General features: G+C 35.6%; 1 long non-coding RNA gene across 1 annotated transcript in view; it reads right to left on the bottom strand.

Annotated features, from left to right (window-relative positions):
• Window positions 1-989: 989 nt before the first annotated feature.
• LOC118355465 (uncharacterized) overlaps window positions 990-22,658 on the bottom strand; it is a 45,585-nt gene continuing 23,916 nt past the window's right edge. The window contains exon 3 of the long non-coding RNA XR_007412369.1: window positions 990-1,214. This is a non-coding gene — a long non-coding RNA (uncharacterized LOC118355465). The remainder of the gene's footprint in view (window positions 1,215-22,658) is intronic.

Here is a 22,658-nt window from a genome sequence, read left to right as displayed (position 1 = left end):
CCTAGGTATAATACTTTTGGGTGCAATTGTAAATGGGATTGACTCCTTAATTTCTCTTTCTTCAGTCTCATTGTTAGTGTATAGAAATGCCACTGACTTCTGGACATTGATTTTGTATCCTGCCACACTGCTGAATTGCTGTATGAGTTCTAGCAATCTTGGAATGGAGTCTTTGGGTTTTCTATGTACAGTATCATGTCATCTGCAAAGAGGAAGAGTTTGACACTGTTGGTAGGAATGTGAACTGGTATAGCCACTCTGGAAAACTGTGTGGAGGTTCCTTAAACAGTTAAAAATAGATCTGCCCTGACCCAGCAATTGCACTGCTGGGAATTTACCCCAAAGATACAGATGCAGTGAAACACCGGGACACCTGCACCCCAATGTTTATAGCAGCAACGTCCACAACAGCCAAACTATGGAAGGAGCCTCGGTGTCCATCGAAAGATGAATGGATAAAGAAGATGTAGTCTATGTATACAATGGAATATTACTCAGCCATTAGAAACAACAAATACCCACCATTTGCTTCGACATGGATGGAACTGGAGGGTATTATCCTGAATGAAATAAGTCAATCAGTGAAGGACAAACATTATATGGTCTCATTCATTTGGAGAATATAAAAAATAGTGAAAGGGAATAAAGGGAAAAGGAGAGAAAATGAGTGGGAAATATCAGAGAGGGAGACAGAACATGAGAGACTCCTAACTCTGGGAAACGAACAAGAGTGGTGGAAAGGGAGGTGGGCGGGGGGTGGGGGTGACTGGGTGACGAGCACTGAGTGAGGCACTTGATGGGATGAGCGCTGGGTGTTATGCTATATGTTGGCAAATTGAACTCCAATAAAAAGAAATTTTAAAAAATGTCCTCAGATAAATACACTATTTCATTGTTTTCAAGTTCTACCTTCCACAAAACACTAGGACACAAACACAATCCAATCAAGTTCTTTGCTATTTTTATAACAAATATTTCCTTTCCTCTAGTTTCCAATAACATGCTTCTCATTCTTGTCAGAGTGGACTTTACCATCCATTTTTCTACCAACATTCTGTTACAGACCACTTGGTGCTTTCTAAGAAGACTAAAGTTTTCTTTGTAGCTCTCCTCTCTTCTTTCTAAGCTCCCACTATTAAGTCCATTCATGGCAATGTTGGCTTTTTCTCGCAGAGCCCTGTTCCAGGTTGCTGACTGCAAACTTCTCATTGTATCTATACAGAGAAAAAAAAAAAAAGTAGAAAAAATCTCTCTCATGATTCTTATCCATGGACACTAATCCTATTCAATGTAGATATTCTCCCTCATGACTTCATCTAATCCTAATTATTTCCCAAAGACTCCTACTTTCTAATACCATCATACTAGGGAGTAAGATTTCAACAAGAATTTGGGCAGTGGGGAGTAGAACACATTCAATCCATAAGAAACATCTAGTAAACAGGATATTTTAACATTAGAAAAAAATGTATAAATGTAATTCACCAGATTAACATGTTAAAAGAAAAATCCATATGGCCCTTGCTTTGGAAAACAATCTATCAGGAAACTAGGGATATTAAGGAATATCCTTAATCTTACAAAGTGCAACCAAAAGAAGCCTACATTAGATTCAAGAACATTCCCTTTAAAATGAAGGGAAAAAACCCAAAGGTATATATTGATCATCACTTTTATTTAGCATTTTACTATAGAATCTAACCAATAAGATTATGCAAAGTGGTACAGCCAATTTAGAAGAAAGTTTGGCAGTTTCTTACAAAGCTAAACATAGTCTTATCATATGATCCAGCACATACTCCTATATATTTACCCAACTGATCTGAAAATTTAAGCCCACACAAAAAATCTACACACAAATGTTTATAGAGGTTTTCTCATAACTGTCAAAAACTGAAAGAACATGGATGTTGTTCAATGCGTAGATGAATTTTGGTATACCCATACAATGGAATATTGTATAGCAATTAAAAATATTGAGCTACCAAGCCATACAAATACATGGATGAGGCTTAAATGCATATACCCAAGTGAAAGAAGCCAGTTTGAAAAGGATATGTGTATTATGATTACAATTATATGATGTAGTGGGAAGATTTAAAAACTTGATAAACAGATAGGTGGTTTCCAGTGGCTAAGGGGGAGGGAGCAGATTGACTAGATGAAACGTAGGAAATCTTTTAGGGTGGTAAAACTATTCTGCAGGACACTGTAATGGTAGCTGCATGACACACTTTGTTTAGTTAAAGTACAAAGACATCACAGAATAAAAGAGCAAATCTTAATACATACAAATATTAAAATAATTTAGGAAGTCAGGAATCCTAGGATGGAATGTTCATGTGACAAAAAGAATCCAGGTATATTAGAAATATATGAAACAACTTCAGTGAAAGGTAAAAGGTTATGACCTAAGTAACACTGGAAAAGAAATAGGCTCTGTCAGAATGAAAAAAAGAACCAGTGCTCACTTTGGCAGCACATATACTAAAAGAAAGAAAAAAAAAACCATATATAAGTTCTATAGTTAATAAAATTAGTTAATAAAATTATTTTTCATGGAGCAACAAGTTAATAATTCTGAAGCCACTATTCATGTATATTATAGACCTGAACAATTAAACAAATGAATATAGAAGCCAGATTTCTCACTGTTACAGTGGACAGTAACAAGATAAACAAAGGAAGAATGTTAGATTTATCTATGGGGTAATTAGAATTGGAGATACCAGTATGAACTCATGTTCCACTTAATATAGATACAGATAATTAAATTCTTATGTATATATTCAAAGGTTGGTATACACATGTATCTCTTTGATCTGTCAGCTGAGAGGGTCTAGAAGTAATGATTCTCAGTAGCAATGAGTATACCTAATGCCTACATCTTGATTTCCAGTATCATTCTTCATTCTCCAATAAATATACAAAGTTAACTTGGAGCAGATTGTAGTGCCAAAAAAAGCAAGTGCTAAAAAATAAAATACATAAAATAAGAATATAACTTGGAACAACGTGAACAACAAAATAAATTTAGTATTAGATTATAAAACAAAGTATCCCTGAGTCCACAACTATGCAAATAAATGATTGCATAAATAAATAAATGGGGTACAAGAGATTTCCTGTGCAGAATTCCAAATAATTTGTGTAGATATTTTACCCTAAAGGAAGACATGCATAACTCTGTGTGCACATTGCACATCTGCACATAGGGACTTCCTTCTAAAGGGTGCAATAACATACCATTCTCAGTATAAAACAAATCAAATGGGCAAAAAGGTCAGGATATTAAGATTTAAACCACATAATCAACAAGATGAATCTTTTTCATATCAAATTTTATGCTTTGATAGTAGACATTACACCTTCTCAGGTGCACATAGCACATTCTCAAAAGTTGATCATATATTCAACCACAAAGAAAACATCATTAAGTTCTATAAAGAAGATATATTAGAAACAATCCTCTCTGATCACACTACCATAAAGTTAGAAATTATAAATAAAGAGGAAAAAATTGTCCTTTATTTTGGAAATTAAAAAACTTTAAATCTTCTATTAAGTAACTCTTAAATAAAAGGAAAACCTAAAACAGAATTACAGAATTTCTTTTAGAATAATAAAAATACTACTTAGCAAAATCTGTGGAATATATTTTAAAAAGTGAAAAGAGAAAAATTCAGAGTCTGAAACACTTATCAATAAAAAGAAAAGAATTAAAATAAGCTAATTAAATTCTCATCTCAAAAACCTAGAAAAATGACAATGAAGCAAACCAAAGGAATCTGCAAAGAAGGAAATACTAAAGGTAAAAGTAAAAACAAGGTACAGGATAGAAAATAGAAGATTTAACTAATAAATCAAAATCTTAAAAAAAATAACCAACACACAAGCCACTAGTTAACTTAATCCAGAAAAAAATGAGAAAGTACAAACATACAAAATATGAAATTGCAAGGAAATATAACCACTGAAATAGAAGAAATGTTTTAAAATCATGTGTGTTTTAAGAAGCTCTATGGAAATAAATTTGCAAATATATGAAATGGATTGTTTTTTAAGGACAGTTTATGAAAATAGTCCAGTTAGTGATAGAAAGTTTAAAGAGATGGATTTCCATAGAAGAAAAAAAAGCAAAGAAATGGCTATACACAAATTAAGCACCAGGCCCTGATGGCTTCACAAGGGAGTTCTGCAAAATATTTAATGACCAGGGAGTAATGCTCCACAACATGTTCCAGAACATTGATAATAAAAAAAAAAGTTCCAATTCTTTTTATGTAATAAGAACACTGATGATCGAGATAATTAAGATTGTACAAACAAAAGCTCCTAGTTACAATATTAGCCAAAAGAATACAGCATAGTAATATGAAAACAATATTCCATGGCCAAGTTTGTTTTTTTTCCAGGAATATAAAGTTGGCTCAATTTCAGGAAAAAAAAATTTTATGATACCATATTAATACATCCAAAAAAACTTTATTCTCATTAATGGAGAAACTTTCTTTTTTAAGATTTTATTTATTTATTCATGAGAGACACACAGAGAGAGAGAGACAGGCACACACAGGCAGAGGGAGAAGCAGACTCCATGCAGGAGCCTGACATGGGACTCAATCCCAGGTCTCCAGGATCACACCCCAGGCTACAGGCAGCACTAAACTGCTGCACCACCAGGGCTGCCCTAAAGAAACTCTTTAACAGATGCTAATACACATTCTTGGTAAAAATCACTCAACTAAATAGAACTCAACACATGTTTTCTTAAAATGAGTATTGAGAATATTCATGGATGCCCACAAACTATAGCACTCTTTAACATTTTCTAAAGGCCAATGCAATCAGATGAGAGAAAACACAAAGAGGCATAAGAGTTGGAAAAAAAAAAAAAAAAGAAACTATTGCTATTTGCAGACAATATGATTATATACCCAGACAGTCAAAGACAAAGCTAATTCAAAAAAACTGAGAAAATAAAATTAACATGTAGACATCAAGAGCTTTTATAAACACAAAAGGTAATCAGAACATATAATGCCAAAGAAAGCCTCATTTATCATAGCAAAAAAGGAAATAAGACACCTAGAAATAAACAAGAAACATACAAAATTTATATAAAGAAAACTTAACACTTTTGAGATATATTATACTTGAATAAATGGACATTCTTAGTTCCTGAGTCATCTTTCTTATACTAATAAAAATTCAATTAATACAGTTCTGAAATACGAGTTCTCACCAAACAGATTGGTAAAGGTTTTAAAAAACAACAAATTGTTTGCAATGTTATGGAAAAACAAATTTGAAAAATCTGTATGAAACAGATTTTTTTTAGGAACATATCCCATTAGTTTAGGAAAATGATCCCATTAGTGATAGAAAGTTTAAACAGACAAATTTCCACAGAAGAAAAAAAAAGCAAACACAAACTGCTACACACAAAATAAGCACCAAGCCCTGATGGTTTCACAGGGGACTTGCCAAATATTACTGGTAAAAAATGTAAAATGGTGTGTCCTTACAGAAGATAATGTGGCAACATGTAACCAAAAACTTTACATGAAAAAAATTTATATTTGGGGAATCTAGGTGAAGGATTTGAAGGAACCCTTTGTACTATTCTTATAGCTTTTCTGTAAATCTGAAATTACATCAAAATTAAAAATTAGAGGAAAACATTGCTCTGGATGCTCTTGAAAACTGACTATAAGGAGGAAAGATATGAGAAGAGAGTATTTGCTGTATTTCAACCAGGATAGTCACAGCAGAGATGACGGGAATAAGATTATTTGAAGCTGTATATCTTGAGGATAGAATTGTCACCATTTCCTCAAAGGTTAGATGTAGGGTGGGAGAGATTGAGATGAGTCAAGGGTAATTCTAGTATTTTTTGCCTGGGCAGATGGAGTTACCATAAACTAAAATAAGAAAGAAATTGGTGGTACAAATTTGGAAGATAAGTTCAGTTTGGGACATATTAATCATGAAATGTTTATTAGATATTTAGATGGCAATGTGAGTACCACACTTAATGCTTGCTATAGCTTGCATCTGCCCAGTACTCCACATATTCTGAGACTTTGATGTACAGAAGAACAGAGAAGACAAGGAAAGAGGAAGACTTTGCCTTCCCAGTGAGGCCCACAAATATTAAGAAGATATTTATTTCAATAATACCTTCATCAAACATTTATCCTCCTGCTTTTCCTTGCTTTATATTGATTAACAGACTTCTTTGGCCACATACTCTTAAACCTAGTGATTCCCCACACATTTCATATAAACTGAGAGTATAGAACTAAGGCCACTGTCCATTTTTCTATTCTAGTAAATCAGGGTTGACTAAGAATGAAGTGCTTATATTTTGGAAGTTGCTTTAATTCTTTCAATAGTGAATAGCTATTAAGACCACACTAGCGCCAATTGGGAAACCTGACATTTTCAGTGTGATGAAAGCTTAGACCTAGATTATGCCAGCATAGGGTTGAACTTATTAATTCAAGCTTTTAATAATCTTTAATTTCTCAGTGAAAATGTCTTTTTTCAGTGAAAATATTTTCAGTGAAAACGTCTTTACCATTCAGTGCATTTTGCCGTATGAATTACTTAAATAGTATCTAAGTCTACTCTGGCATTATGTCCAAGTGCTCCACCATAGGCATCTATCAGGCAGCCATTAAATGCAGAAGACTTCTTCAGTAATTAACAGAAACACCAATGGACTATGGTATATTTAAATGGAGAAACAAGAAAATAAATCTTTCCAATCAATGCCTAGTGTGGTGACAGAGTCATGCCTGACACTCTTGTACTCTTCAAGTATGACTTCTTTTAAGACCTTATATCGAGACAACGATCTATGAACGCTAAGCATTATCACTTACCAAGAAAATGCTTCTTTTTTCCTGTCCCAATTTACAATAGTTCTGGACTCCAAATTAACCTTAAATAGGGGGGAGATGCCCTCCAGAGATCAATGTAGATAACTATTTCAGTTTTAACCTGAATAAAGAAAAATTTTAATATGGCATATTTCTAAAAGATACATATTGCAAATATGCACTCATAAGCCCATCTTTTGCTACCCCAGTACACATTTGTTTAAAATGTGTTTAAATATTGGGCACCTTTGTGGCTCAGTCAGTTAATTGTTCAACTTTTGATTTCAGCTTAGGTCATGATATCAGGGTTGTGAGATAGAGCCCCAAATTGGCCTCCATAGGGGTTGTCTGCTTAAGATTCTCTCTTCTCTTTTTCTTCTACTCCTCCCCCTCCTCTCTAAAAAATATAATAAAATGAATCATATGTGTTTAAATCCTTCCCTTTTTCTGTCTTACAAGTGTGTGACACACATGTTTTTCAGAGTTCACTTACCCCTTAGAAATCTAGGTATGACTGGCTCAAAGTGCTGCTAATTCTCTACTTTGTAAGGATGAAAACCTTCTTAGCGATTTCTGCTAACTTCTGTGGGGTGTAATTTTTCCTGTTGGGTCTCTGACTCCAGATTTTGCATACAATTCTGCAGTATATATTTAGGCTTCCCACCAAGTTCCACAAGCACTGTATCTACTCTGAGCACAGACCTGGCAATACAAATAAGTAGCCCTGGACACATAAACCTGTGGGTTTCAGTTCAGTGAGGGAGGAGGGGTTGGGGTTGGAATCGAGAAAAACTGAGCCTAATTAACCTGGAGTTGGGGGCAGTATAGAGTGGTAGGTAAATTAAATGCAGTGAATGCACAAGATAAAGCACGGGAAGAAAGAAGGGAGGTTAGGAGGGAAGAAGGAAGGAGGCTAGGGGGCCAGAGAAGGAGAGGAAAAGAAATGGAGGAAGGAAGGTAGAAAGAAGGAAAGGAGGGGAAAAAATCAAATAAAGGAGCAAGAAAAAGGGTATTATGAGGATCTACATGCCAAGTGGGAAAGCTGTCATATTGTATAAGTGGACAGCAAACCACTGACAGGCAGGCTCAGGAGTCCCAACAATGTGGAGTAAGATAGTGAGCTGCCCAGATCATATATGAGGCAGGATCTGTAATCAAAGCTAACTTCATATTTGTGTAGAAAATGTAATTCAAGTGTTTAACATACTATTAGTATATTCAATTGTTTCGATTCTGTATTATCCATCCTGTTTGTTTTAAGATCTAATAACCTTAACCACATACTATACAAATCAAAAATAATCCTACCAGTCACTGAACAGAAACTCAATGGGAAAAAGAAAACCCGAACTCAACTTATTAGGTAAAGTGGCAAGGCCAGGCATTTACAGAATCTGAGTTCCCCATGACTGCTATACTAGCATAATACATAATACATGCATTTTTTTGAATAAAGCAGCCATCACATTATTCTCTCTGGACTATACACAGGAATAACTGCAGCAGAAGTCTAAAATCACATCTCCCCCGTAGCACCCTGCTTTCTCTGTTACCATGACAACTCTAGAGAGAATGAAATAAGGTTTCAAGATATCATCAAATTCATTGATTTTTTTTTAAATCAGGTTATGTATTTCATGAATAGCAAATCCTGAGTACTGAGTTAAAATTAAATTAGAATATATTGCTTGAATTATCTCATTATACATATTCAAGTAAGAGACTTCACAATCTAGAATTCAAAAGAACTGTATCCCTAGAGTTGCTAAAATAAGTCTAGTATCCTCTTCATTATGTTTTCACAATGAACATTGAATCATCTGAATGGAAAAGATGAAGGGACTCTACTGTCTGCAAAGACAATGAGCTGTCACTTTCTATTACCAGCTGCAGTCTAGAAAACAGCTGTTCAATAACCAGGTATCACAGCTCAGTATTTTGATACATTATTTAAATGATAAACAGTATTCAGATATTTGGCAAAAAAAATACACAATACAAGTAGGAACAAATTGCAAGTAAATAGCCTTGGGAAATATCAATTAATAGATAACAAATAAATACATCAAAGCATAAACGTGTAATATTATTGCCTGATAGTTAACGCTGCCCTTGTTAGGCTTAGGAGAAATCTACAAAAAGCAATTTTACTGAAAAATTTACTTTGGACTTAAAAATACATTTCATGTTCTCCATCAATCCCTAGAATAGTATCTGCCATATTTTTGCATCAATTTATCAATATTTGGTATGTCTAGTGTCAATTTTTAATACCTTATAAAAACAATGTATATGTCCATTTCAATGAAAAATCTAATGTTTGTTTCTTTTGTGTTCTTTGCTTTTTAGGATTGGGTCAACTTTCTGTAAGTCTAGGCTCATTTGTTTGACAATCTACTTCATAGGCTAGGCATTGTGGGACTTACGACAGTTAAAGGCTTTTAGCTGCCTCACTTCATAGGTGAGAATTTTTATGTGAGTGTGAAAGGAGGTCAGTTTGTAAGATGCACTTAGGAGAATTTAAGTGGGATGGCATGTAAGAGAAAAACCTTCCCTGGTTCTTTATAAAATAATAATGAGATTTTATTTATGGCCTATGTATTTATAGTTCAGGGTGAATCTAAAATGACTAAGTATTCTTATTTTGAGAAATAGAACAATAGTAAATAAGTCTCAATATCTGGAAACAATGTGATTTGATGGTTTCCCACACTGTATCCCCTAATTTGGGAGCACAGCAAAAATTGGTATAGTCAAATATTAAGGAACATGTCTCCCCAAAATTCATAGGTTGAAGCCCTAATTCCACAGTACCTTAGATTGTGACTGTATTTGAGATAGAGCCTTTAGAGAAGTAATTAAGTTTAAATGAAGTCACAAGGATTGAGCCTTAATCTGACTGGTATTCTTTTAAGAAGAGACATCAGAGATGTTGGCAGAGATAAAGGTCAAGTGAGGACACAGCAAGAAGGTAGCTGTCTACAAGCCAAGGACAGAGGCCTCAATAGAAACAAACCTTCTGACACCTTGATCTTAGACTTCTAGCCTCCAGAACTATGGGAAAACAAATTTCCACCATTTAAACCATCCAATGTCTGGCATTCCATTATGTCAGCCCTAGCAAGCCAATACACGAATTCTGAGAAATTATAATCAATTCAAATCACTTTATTTGGGGGGATTTTATGTCCAAGCATCTCAACTCAGGGAATAGTGCAGAGAAAAGCCTATACATTTTATCAATCTCTGCCAAGTTAGAGATAAATGAATTTATCTATCTTCAAAGGTAAGAACCAAGATCAAGAGCCTCTGTTTGGATTCCTTCTTCCTGGAATCTCTTGGATGGAGTCTATACAATTGCTATAGTAAAAGAGTAGCCTAAACAACTTGGACCTTGAAAATTACTTTATAAACAGTTAAATGTGTGATATTATTCGGAAGTTGGTTAAGTCTCTACAATTTGCAGAAAAGGGGAGGTGGGGCAAGAGAAGTTGCTCTGTTTAGATACTATTTAAGGTACTAGCAAAATCTACCATAGCCCATAAGTTGCTGTGTCATTAACCATTTTTCAGCTATTTTAGGGGAAGTGAATACATAGGATTCCCATCATACTTATATGAAGATCTTAATTGAAAAGATTATGGAATGTTAAAAAAAAAAAAGGACAGGAATACAAAGGAAACAGTAATAGAAGTAGAGTCCATTCCTGCCCTGGGAATACAGGCATATTGTTTCTGTACTGAAAACCTAGATAAAGAAAGCTTATAGATATAAAAACCTTAGAAACTACCTCAATCATCTCTAATTTCTGCCAGTTTGTGTAGAGGGACCACTCCTCCCACTTGGGGTGATTTAGTCTTAGGGTTATACATAGATATTGTCAATAAATCACTTTTTGCTGGAACACAAAAGATTGTCTCTGCTTAATTTCAACCAGCTCAATCCCCACAAGTATTAATTCAGAAATTTTCTAAATTTCCACTCTCATGTTTTACCCAAAAGTTTTACCCAAAAGTCAAGTCAGAAAGATATTTAGGAAATGATGGATTTTAGACTCAAACCGCCCTTTAAACAGACACTGATGGCCATAAGCAGTGACCATTTCCAGGTGCATTCTCTCCCCCAAAAACATGGCCATGGTTTCCACCTCCCACCAGCCCAATGATATATTAGCCAACTGTACCAATTCATAGCTGTTACTTCTGAGGGACAGGAGAGGATGTGGAAAGTAGGGTGAAAGAATAATTCAGGAAGGGATCCCTGGGTGGCGCAGCGGTTTGGCGCCTGCCTTTGGTTCAGGGCGTGATCCTGGAGACCCGGGATCGAATCCCACATCGGGCTCCTGGTGCATGGAGCCTGCTTCTCCCTCTGCCTGTGTCTCTGCCTCTCTCTCTCTGTGACTATCATAAATAAATAAAAATTTTTTAAAAAAAAAGGGTCATGTCCCCATTTTGAAAAAAAAAAAAAAAGAATAATTCAGGAAGCATGAAAGATGCATTGGAATTAAATAGGCTTTTATTTAGTCGCATACTTAGTTAAGCATGAATTTGAGAAATCATGTGCACTACACGTTTTAGCTTTTAGGCTAAAGAGAAGGAAATATTCACAAATATTCAATTACTATGGCAATATTTCTACCTCTCAGTTAGAAGAACCCTGATTTAGGACATTTTGTGCATTACCATGTGCAGGGGGCCTCCTGAGCAAGAACTTTCAGTCTTGCTAGCTGAATTCACATAGGCTATTACTATTAGTATAGTTCAACAAACATCCAGTGTGCCTCTACTACATACCTGGGCCACATTCTAGGGATTCAAAGATAAATACCACAAGATGTGGCATGCTGAAAGCCAGCCAGCATATGCATCTGTAGAAATATACTGGAAAAGTCTCTCTATATATAGTCCTTTCTCAAGATTTCTCATAAGCCATTCTCATCTTCTGTCTCTCCTCCACTTCATTAGGTTGTGCATATTAAAATTTCCAGGGAGAGAGTCTATACTTAGTAGTTGTATTTTAAATAACTATTTTGAAATACTGAATCACAAGTCTCTTATTAATATTTAGGAAATAGTCTATCCATGACACTTGAAACCTAGCCATAAACAGATGATTCATGCATGAATGAGTGAAGTGAATAAATAAATGAATTGACAGACTCGTGAATCATCTTTAGGTAGATCAATTCCTGAACACATGGCTCCTCCTATCTGTATTGGTTTCCCCTGGCTTCAGTGTCAGAGAATGGTGACTTATGGGCTTGTCCATATGGGAGTGGTTGATGGAGAACTCCATCATCTTGAAACCAATGAACCTCTTACACAGATACAGAATAACTTAGAAGATTTAGAAAAAAAAAATCTTTGGCTCTTTTTCCCTAGCCTCATTGTGTTATTCAGTCAAAGGACAATATAAAATATGAACTATCCCAAAACACAAAGAAAACTGTGTGGTGCCTATGAATAGCCACACTGGGAAACACACTGTATTGGCATCTTTTGAACAACAAAAACGCAAGGTTGAAAAGGTAACTGTTACTTTAAGCTTGGTGTTAATAACAACAAAGTCCTTGTTATTAAGCCCTTGCACTTTGTGTCTGGTCACTCACCTCTCAGCATAATTATTCAGATTGCCTGGTGCTGATAGAATAAAGACAACACTTCCTGCTTAAGTCGAAGGTCCTTCTCAATCTGGTCCTCATCTGCCATTTCATCTTCCCTCCTTAACCTCTGACAGGAACCATTACTCCCCACATGGCTGAGGTACCAGGGTTGGTCAACTCTGCTGATAACATTAACTGTACATAAAGGTTTTCCAACTCCTTTGCACCTATTCCTACAATAGCTGTTCTCTGAGGATCACAAGAATTCTTATCTCCCATTGACAGTTCATAGTATTGTGTCCAGCTCAACTCTGAGTTCTTAGTCTCTCTACTCTCTGGACGACAACTTTGACAAACAAATCATCCTGCCTGTGGCATTTCTTGTCTCAAAAGTGCCAGGTATTTTTATTCTGAATGACTTACCTTCTAAAATGCACAGATCCTAGTTTTCCTAAATCAGTCCACAGAAAATTTGTGAGTGCAGAAGTATCAATGTTTTAAAAATATTTTATCTTGAAATAAGCAAAAACTATCTCTTGAATCCTAAAAAAAGAAATCAAATATTTTTATCCCTTGAAGAACTATTGGAATGGAGGAGTCAAATCTTCTGTCTTCTGTTGCTTTTGCTGTACTTATCTGCCCAACACTGGATTTCTTTATAGATATACTTATGACATTTTTATGGTTCCCCATTAAGGTTATAAATCTCCTTAAGATCAGTATCTGAAATCTCCTATTTCTTTAGAATATGCAAAGTGACACACAGCAACCATTCAATAACTACTGATCCTGGTCAAGTGATTTAACCATGAAATTTGAGTTTCCCTATTTTAAAAACATATGATCCTATATAGCTATTAAAAACAGCAAGCTCTGCCTGAATGATACCAATATGCATCTGGCACATAAATGGCATTCACAAAGTATTGTGGAAGGAAAAAAGGGAGGCAAAGTGGTGGGAAGGAAGGAGGGAGAAAGATGCTAGGACTTCTAGTTTATGGTGCAGAATATAAATTGTACATTAATGCTATTAAGCACTGTTATCAGGTGCAGGTACAAACAGAATACATAACATTTCCAGAGTCTAGAGATATAGATCCCCCTACTCTTTGTTTTCTGTTTGTATTCAGCTAATATTTATTAAAATACATAATGTCACTTTCTTCTCCTGTCCCCCATCTACTTAGATATCAGCAAAACTATTTTCCTTTTACCTATAGTACCAGAAACATTCAAAGTAACCATATTTTACTACCAACAATAACAACATTTAACAAATAACACTTTGCATTAGGAAAAAAAATCAACAAAAAATGCCAAATTGCTGAATAGCTGATGTAAATTATTAGAAGCCAAAAACATGCTGAAAATTTGTAACTATGCCCAGAGCTACATTTAAGCAAAAGATTCATTACTTTTACTTTGAAGAAAAAGCTTCTAAATCAGCAAAGCAAAGAAAGTCAGCTGAACCTTTCTCTGAATTATTTGGCAAATAGCACATTTAGTAATATTTTGTACACAAATGATGTCACTTTTCCAAGGTGCTCAAAATATTTTGCAAACAGCCAGGCAGCTTCAGAGTATCCTGATTAAACCAATAGCAGTATTTATACCTTTCCATAGGAATAAAACTCAATGTCCGTAGTAATCAAATTATGTAGACAGAGCCCTTTTCACCCCTGACCACTCCCATCTATTCTATAGGTCTTTTCCAGATCCTGCCCTAAAACAGAAACTGATTTTCCTACCTGGGATTTCCTGTAAAAGATAAAAGAGCAAACAGGCATGTCTGGCTGCCACTCAGGAATAGATCGATTTGAAAGGTAAGATTAAGGACATTTTCAGCTGAAACAAACTACAGCTGGCTTTATAGATAACAATTACTCACTGATAATTGTGGTGTACTGCTTCCAGGGACATCCACAATCCCTCATAGCTTTCCAGGTCTCAGAAGAAATAACTGGCAGCCTCTTTTCCATGACATGGTAAAATAGAGTTTTTATAAACGCACTCAAAATTGATTTCTGATAGCAAATAAGCATATAAAAAGATGCTTCACATCATATGTTGTCAGAGAAATGAAAATTAAAATGAGATATTACATACCTACTATATGTTCAAAATCTAGAACACTGACCACCAAATGCAGGTGAGCAGCAGAAACTATTTATAATGTTGATGGGAATGTAGAATGGTCTAGTACTTTGGAAGAAAGTTTGGTCGCTTCTTAAAAACCTAAATATATGGGCAGCCTGGGTGGCTCAGCGGTTTAGTGCGCCTTCAGTCCAGGGCATGATCCTGGAGACCTGGGATCGAGTCCCACATCAGGCTCCCTGCATGGAGCCTGCTTCTCCCTCTGCCTGTGTCTCTGCCTCTCTCTCTGTGTGTCTCTCATTAATAAATAAATAAAAACTTTTAAAAAAAACAACTTAAATATACTCTTATCATATAATTAAATAATCATACTCCTTGGTATTTACCCAAAGGAATTAAAGACATATGTTCACACAAAAACCTGCTCATGGATATTTATAGTAGTTTTATTCATAATTGCCAAAACTTGGAAGCAACCAAGCCATCCTTCAGTAGGTGAATGGGTGCATACAGACAACAGAATATTATTCAGCACTAAAAAGAAATGAGCCATCAAGTTATGAAAAGACAAAGAAGAATCAAAGCATATTACAGACTGAAAGAAGACAATCTTTAAAAGTTACACACTGTATGGTTCCAACTATATGGCACTCAGGAAAAAGTAAAACTATAAAGACAGTAAGAAGATCAATGGTTGGGGCACATGGGTGGCTTAGTCAATTAAGTATCTGCCTCCAGTTCAGGTCATGATCCCAGGGTCATGCTTCTCCCTCTGCCCCTCCCTCTGTGCATGCTCATATTCTGTCTCAAATAAATAAAATCTTAAAAAAAAAAAGAAAGAAAGAAAGAGTCAGTGTTTGCCAAAGGTTAGTGAGGAGAATGAGATGAATAGGTGGAACACAGAGAATTTTTAGGGCACCACAACTACACTGTATGGTGCTATCATGGGGGATATATGTCATTATACATTTGTCCAAACCCAAAGAATATACAACACTAGGGATGAACCCCAATATAAACTATGGACTCTGGGTGATAATGTTGTGTCAACGTCCATTTTGTCAATTGTCAACAAATATACCACTCTGGTGAGTGATACTAATAATGGGGGAAGCTATCTCTATTGGGGGCCAAGGAGTATACAGGAAATATCTGTTATCTTCTCTATTTTCCTATAAACTTAAGACTGATCTAAAAAAAATTAAAATTTTAATCCTCAGGGTGCCTGGGTGGCTCAGTCAGTTGAGTGTCCAATTCTTGATTTTGGCTCAGGTCATGATCTCAGGATTATGAGACTGAGCTCCATGTCAGGCTCCACATACTAGGCATGGAACCTACTTGCCATTCCCTCTCTCCCTCTGCCTCTCTTCTTTCATTTTTTTTCTTTCTTCCTTTCTTTTTTTTTTAAGATTTATTTGAGAAATAGAGAACACAAGGAGGGAGAGGGGCAGAGGGAGAAACAAATTTCCTGCTGAGCAGGAAGCCCAATCCGGGACTCGATTCCAGGACTCTGGGATCATGACCTGAGCCAAAGGTAGACTTAAGCAATTGAGCTACCCAGGCACCCCCAACCCCACTTCCCTCTCTTAAAAAAAAAAAATTAGTCCTTACCCGTGCCTACTGTCTTCATAGAAGCCACTAAGGATAGTGACTATAGAAAGTACCTACTCCTTCCCCCACAAATACCCACAGAGAACTTTGCTCCTGGTTACTGCAATATTCTCCCTTATGATAATGTAAAAGCCCACTGTCAACTCACTCTTTTGGGTCTTTCTTATGGGCTGCTCTTTCCTAATTTCCCCCAAAGAAGACCCATGATAGTTTACCATCTGATCCCTCTCGACCAGATTCCTTCACTAACCCTACCATCTAATGCTCATGTAATCAAAACTGTGATTTGGAATCCAACATTCAGTACTGACTTTATGATTCTCACCTTCCAGCACTCTTGATATTCTGTATCTCCTGATATCCTTAGCACTTCTTTAGTATTTGTATTTAGTATTTTTCTTATTTCAGCACTTTATTATTTAATACATGAACTCGTAATTTTAAGATCCTGAATCTAAAGTTCTGGTATCTTTAAATCTAAAATGTAAATTTATAAGTATAAACCACACTATTATAAACAGAGAGAGTCAATTATATTCCTAGGCAGAGAGATTAGTTCAATTTCCAGAATGGCTGAAGTTGAGACTTTTATTCTCACAACAATCAAGCTAGTGCTCTAGGTTAGATCTATTTCAGGATGTGGGTAAGAGCCTCACTGCATAGGAAATTTTCCAATTGCATTTCTAATATTAGATTAACACTGTTATTTAATTTAATGTGATATCTTGTACAACTATATTGTTTCAGAATTATCCATCTGAGTCCCTCTTTCTCTGACTCCCTCCTTCCTTTCTTGACTTAAGCTCACAAAGACAAACATGATGTGCTATTCTCATGTCCCAAGGCCTAGGGCAATGCCTGGACCATGGCGAATGCTCCATGGATGTGTGTGGACAGACCCATTCAATTTGTGAGTAAAAGATTAAAAGAATGAATAGTATATTCACTAAACATATCAACTCTACATAGAGAGAAACAATGTAGATAATAGTGAATGGTGAAGTATTGTCATTGTAGATTTGGCAGGGATCGTAGCAGAAGCTTCTCATTGGAATACTTCTCTAAAGTCTAAATTACCGAAGTGAAGAGGGCAGGGCAGGGCTTAATTGTGTCTCACCAAACATTAATATGTTCAAGTCCAAACCCCCAGGACCTCAGAATGTAATTGTATCTGGAGATAGGGTCTTTAAACAGACAATTAAGTCAAAATGAGGTGATTAGAGTGGGCCCTAATCCCATATGACTGGTATCTTTCTAAGGGGAAAGTTGGATACAGACATTAGGCAGAATTAAGACTATGTGAAGACACAGTGAGAAGATAGCCATATATAAGCCAAGGAGAAAAGCCTCAGAAGGAATATAACTTTCTGACACTGGTCTTAGACTTCTAGGTTTCAAAACTGAATAAATAAATTTCTGTTGTTTAAGTCACTCAGTTTGTGACAAACTAATACAGCAGAGCATGAGCTGCTTTAGAAGGCAATGGTGCTTCATACAATGAAGCATCTTTCATAGAGCAAAGAAGAAATGAAAGAAATTTCATGATTGCCTATGATAGGCCTGGGTGCAGTGCTAGGTCGTTCATGGGAATCATCCTTTTAGCTCCTCCCCAAACTGTATAATGTCACATTATTAACCCAGTTTTTAAAATAAGTGAGTTTTAGAGATTAAGAGGCTTTCTTATGATCGTTGGCCAATTTCAGTAACAGTTTCAATAATGCCTAGGTGACTTCAAAGTTTTTATTCTTTTTTGAACAAAGTCTATGTTCTTTATGACTTCTATAGGACAGAAGGGCTCTGATGTCTGGGGGTCTGGGAGAAAGATGCTGCTATCTCCACAGGCAGAAGAGCATCTCCATACACAATCTGGAGGTAGACAGCACACAATTGACATTTTTTAAAATCACATCTCTAAAATTATAGTATGTGCCAGAATACAAGATGCAATTTTTCAGATACACAAAAAATAGAAAACAAAGAAAAATAGAAAGCAAAGGTGGATGAGGGAGAAAGGGAAGAATCTGCAAGTGACTTTGCATCAACTGAGTTGTTATTTTGCATGGAGAGCAAACACTTAAGGCCAGAACTAGAATGAACTGAAAGCAAAACACAAAATATCACCACTGTAAAGTTCAAGTTAGCAGTAATTTCTGAAACAGAGTCCTATCACCTTGAGATGGAAATTAGGTTATACCTAGAACATATTAAATCTAAATCTGTTCCTACCATAATAATCCAGGAGTCAAAGCAAAGGAGGCACTGCTATATTTCTATTCAAATTAAAGTTTTCTGTTTGTTATATACTGATTATATACATACATTCATTTTTACTGAGATATTTAATGATGGGGGAAACAAAGGCAAAAGAAAATTTTCTTACTACTTACAGCCCATTCACAAGTCCTTGAAACAGGCAGAGTGACATTCCTCTAGGAGCTCAGTTGCATGGATATTAATCCTTGCTGAGAGCAAATGACCATCTTAGCCTGACTCTCAGGATCCTTTGAATCTACTTTAACATGTAAAAATTCTTTTGGAAACTTCCTTTATCTCTACCCTCCCCCAAGAGGGTATCTTGGGGTATCTTGGGGGTATCTCTACCCTGTCCCAAGATATATGTTGGATATCATCCCTCAAGCATATGATTCATCGATACACATCTGAAGGGTCTCATGACTAAGGTTTTTTTAGAGAGTAATAAATTACCTTTTCCTAACAATAGCTAGCCCCCTCAAGCTCCTGGAAACCTTGCTTCCAAAATTCCTTACAGAGTTAATGTCCTAATCCCCTCTCAACTTGAAAGTATATAATGGGTCACTCTTCATTACCCCAGTACAGCCCTTTCTGCTCACAGGTCCTGCCCCTGTGCTTTAATAAAACCACTTTTTTGCACCAAAGACATCTTAAGAATTCTTTCTTGGCCGTCAGCTTTGAACCCCGACATCTTTCCTACATGATTTAATATTTGTCCGAAAGTGATTTGGATTCCCAGGGGACATTTGGCAATGTCTAGAGACACTTCCGTTGACATAATCGAGGGCAAGTGGTACTGGCATCTAGTTGACAGAGGCCAGGAATGTGACTAAACATCCTACAACCCACTTAACAGCCCCACATCTCCACCTTGCAACAAAGAATTATCCAGCTCAGTATGTCAATAGCAATGAGGGTTCCTACAAAAGAAATCACTCCTTTTCTTTGCCAGCTTACTTTGTACCAGCTGTAATGATATATTAGTTCTGACTGTAAGTAATACATGTAATATAGAGGAATTCTTTAAATGTATATAAGTTGACTTGTTTTAAAATTAACCAACATTACTAATATCTGTTTTTTATAGAACTGAGTGTATGGTGGGGCACCTGGGTGGCTCAGTCAGTTAAGTGCCAACTCTTGATTTTGGCTTAGGTCATGGTCTCAGAGTTGTGAGATCAAACCCTACCTTGGGCTCTGTGCTTGGTGTGGAGCCTGCTTAAGATTCTCTCCCCCTCTGCCTTTGTCCTTCCCCCACTCCCCAAATAGAACTGCATGTATGGTATGAAACTTCATTTACCATTTAACATGTTGTGTTTTGTGGTCTATTATTACCTGATAAACAGTTAATACATTTTAAAGTGTGATTATCTACTTTCCAGAATTAGAATACTAATATCCAGAATATCATAGTATCATATCCAGAATATACTATTTTGCACCTGGAATCCAGTATATAATATATAAACAAACAATGTATTTCTTTTAAATGTATTTTTATGATATCATGGAATGTACTTTTTGCCCAATATTATCTCTGAAAAATTAACATATATCTTATAGATCTTTGTGTCCTATATATAGTATGAAGTGACATTAGGGAATTTTTAAGTTAAAAGTTCATTTAAATTCCCCATCCATTTCACTTCTACATATTAGATTTGCACAGATTAGGCTCAATTCAGCAAACATTTACTGAGCACTAGGGCAATAATGATGATAAAGAAAGCCGCTAGCTGTGAAAAGCTCACTTCTGGCCAAAGAGAAACACAAATAGCAAGATATTTTTCACTGCAGTTGGAATTACAACAAGATATAAAATGAAGTTTCCATCTTTGTATTTATTTTCTCCCCCTAAGTGTCTACCAATCAGTTTTCCTGTTTCCTTACAGTTTTAATGACTACCAATTTTAGGAATTTTAATGTTATACTGAGTCAAGACCCATGATTTCTTTTTAAAAACAATTTATTCATGAGAGACAGAGACAGAGACAGAGAGGCAGAGACACAGGCAGAAGGAGAAGCAGGCTTCCTATTGGGAGCCCGATGCAGGGCTTGATCCTGGGGTCCTGGAATCACACCCTGAGCTGAAGGCAGATGCTCAACCATTGAGCCATCCAGGTGTCCCAAATATCCACAATTTCTAAAGCAAATTTTGAATCATTTGGGACACTTTCTTTCCAGTTGCTCTTTATAGATAACAGTACAATGGAAATTTCAAATATTTGCATTTTATTTTTCTTTTAGATTATTTCCTTAAAATAAGCTTTAGAAAAGTTGGATTGTTGAGTCAAATACTGTTAACATTTTTTTTACTCTAAGTATATTATTTTGTTACTTATAAAAGCACTGTACCAACTTCCATTGCAATTTAAGTAAAAAAAAAAAAAAGTCACTGCATATTTTTTAGCTTGGAGTTTCATCCATAAAAGGGTTTTGTAATTGAATGATATTTTATATTTAAAATTTTTTATTTAAATTAAATTAACATACAGTGTATTTTTAGTTTCAGGGGTAGAATTTAGTGATTCATCAGTTGTATATAACACCCAGTGCTCATTATATCAAGTGCCCCCAATGCCATCACCCATTACCCCATCTCCCACCCACTTCCCCTCTAGCAACTCTCAATTTGTTTTCTATAGTTAAAAGTCTCTTATCATTTTCCTCTATTTTTATTTTATTTTTCTTTCCCTTCCTTTATGTTCATCTGTTTATTAAAGTCCACATATGAGTGAAATCACATGATATTTGTCTTTATCTGACTTATTTCACTTAGCATAATTCCCTCTAGAGTTCTATCCATGTCATTGCAAATGGCAAGATTTCATGCCTTTTTGATGGTTGAGTAGTATTCCATTGCATATATACACCACATCTTCTTTATTCATCCATCTTTTGATGGATATCTGGGCTCTTTCTACAGCTTGGCCCTTGTGGACATTCTTGCTACTAACATTGGGGTGCATGTGCCCCTTCAAATCATTATTTTTGTAACCTTTGTAACCAAATACCTAGTATTGCAATTGTTGGGTCATAGGGTAGTTTTATTTTTAAATTTTGTAATTGAATAAGATTTTAAATGTACCTTCAATTTTGTTTAAATTTTAGATCTCTGACTAGTAGTATGGAAGAAACGTTCCTATATTCTAATTTGCCCTATTTTCTGAAGTTAAATATTTATGTCATATGTTGATTTGTCTGCTAAGAGTCCCAAGACTTTTTCAGAAATTTAAATAGATTATTTATTAATCAAACAGTCCCACTATCATTTGGTTTAGAGATTTCTTTTTTTGTATTAGTTTCAGAGGTAGAATTTAGTTTAGGTTTTAGTTTAGTTTAGAATTTAGATTCATCAGTTACATACAACACTCAGTGCTCATTACTTCAAGTGCCCTCCTTAATGCCCATCACCCAATTACCCTATTCCCTCACTCACCTCCCCTCCAGAACACTCAGTTTACTTCCTATAGTTAAGAGTCTCTTAAAATTTGCCTCCCTCTCTGTTTTCGGCTTACAAATTCTTAAAGGATCCTTGTATTCATGGTACATTTAAGCAGGTTTTGAACAACCAAAAGAAACTGGAATCCTGAGAACATTCAATACTTTCCACAAAGATGGGTGGAGGGGGAGCAGAGTTTAATGTCTATGACAACAAAAGCCATAATACTAGTTATCCACTTATCAAAGAGGCATGATTTGCTTTCAAAGTGATTGTAGTAATCCAGTTTAAAGTAAATAGGAAAAAACAAAAACAAAAAACAAAAGAGATACCATCTGTTGAAAATGTCTTTTATTCTTGCCTTTTCTTTCCTTCCACTTTCTCTGGGTGAGTAGTTTAAGGGGATTAATGTGAACATCTGAACATGCTGTTTTGCACCAAGCTCACTTAGCCTTTTCTTCTCAAGTCCTTGACCCAGATAAAGAAAGATATGATTTCCAAATTCAAAGAAAGCTTCAATTGGAGGGGAGGAGAAAAATGCTATCTCAGCTCAAAGTCTGATTTCTCTGCTGTCCTACAGTTGTAATTGCAAAATAGAGCTTCACTTAAAAATATCTCCCTTTGTTCATCTAGACCTCACAAAATCATGATGTGGCAAGGGACCTCGAGATGTCATTTACCATCATGGACTATATACTCTGAACCAAAACTCAAAAGAAATAGCCTACCTAACAAAATACTTTTTTCATCTTATTTGCTAATGTATTTA

Source organism: Canis lupus, chromosome 8, assembly GCF_003254725.2.
Source record: "Canis lupus dingo isolate Sandy chromosome 8, ASM325472v2, whole genome shotgun sequence".
Taxonomy (NCBI): Eukaryota; Metazoa; Chordata; class Mammalia; order Carnivora; family Canidae; genus Canis; species Canis lupus.
The sequence above is the reverse complement of the archived record's forward strand: the minus strand, read 5'-3'. Positions and strand labels throughout refer to the sequence as shown.